This window comes from Penaeus monodon, chromosome 25 (genome assembly GCF_015228065.2).
Source record: "Penaeus monodon isolate SGIC_2016 chromosome 25, NSTDA_Pmon_1, whole genome shotgun sequence".
In the NCBI taxonomy this organism is placed as follows: domain Eukaryota; kingdom Metazoa; phylum Arthropoda; class Malacostraca; order Decapoda; family Penaeidae; genus Penaeus; species Penaeus monodon.
The window spans coordinates 30,797,920-30,798,838 of NC_051410.1; positions in this window are offsets into that span (position 1 = coordinate 30,797,920).

Consider the following 919-nt stretch of genomic DNA (forward strand, 5'->3'; position numbering starts at 1 on the left):
AGTCTACGTTTTCCTGGTCTTTCGTTTGCTAAAATCCGACCTCCTTCCATACGATTGATTACATCGTTACAGAGCGCAGCATTGGCCTCTAGAACTTTAGCTTAGTAAGTTGCATGCATCTTATAACTTTTTTTCGGATCTTCTGGGCAACGTCTTGTTTCAGGGACTTTGCCATACAGAGGCTGGAGGGGAAGACGGCGCCCATGCTTCGGAAGATATCAGCCATATGGACCACTACCGTTGTCTTTGCTACGTCTATTCTAGTTGTCGGTAGATGGTCCCCGCTTTCGTATCATATAGGAGTTGAAAGACTTATTTTGTCAACTGGCGCGTAGAGATGATTCTTGCTAAAAAGCTTCAACATCGACGTTATTACGTTTCCCGATGAGTATACTTCAGAGTTTGGGAAAGATTCTCATCGAAATTCACTTTCCGAGATGCTGTTTTTGTTCTGCTGATACTTGCTTAAGACCTCGTTGCATAGAAGATGACTGTGAGGCTCCGCTGAAGATATGCTTGGATGTGCCTGATATCAAGCTCCCATCATGGCGACAGTGTATCCCCACTCCATCGTCAGAATACCTCTGACAGTCACTTAAGAGCGTGTCATTCGTGAAGTAAATACTGCATGCAACCTGAACCAGGACACTTCCTTACTCCGCCCACACTTCCTCACGAGCAGTTCACACATTTCCTTCCCTCATTCACCACTTGATACGGTCGCCCATGCTCCTGAGGGTGTCGAGGGATCTGGAAGCAACTCCGTACTTAGACAGAACGGTCCGCCGGAGTTTCTGTTAACATTTTCCAAAGGCTTCGCGAGGCCGGCGAATGTAGTGCGCAAATAGCGATTCCGATCGTGGCATCTCCTGAAATTTGTGGCCTAGAGTCATGTCACGGGCAATCTTTTGTCCGGCGG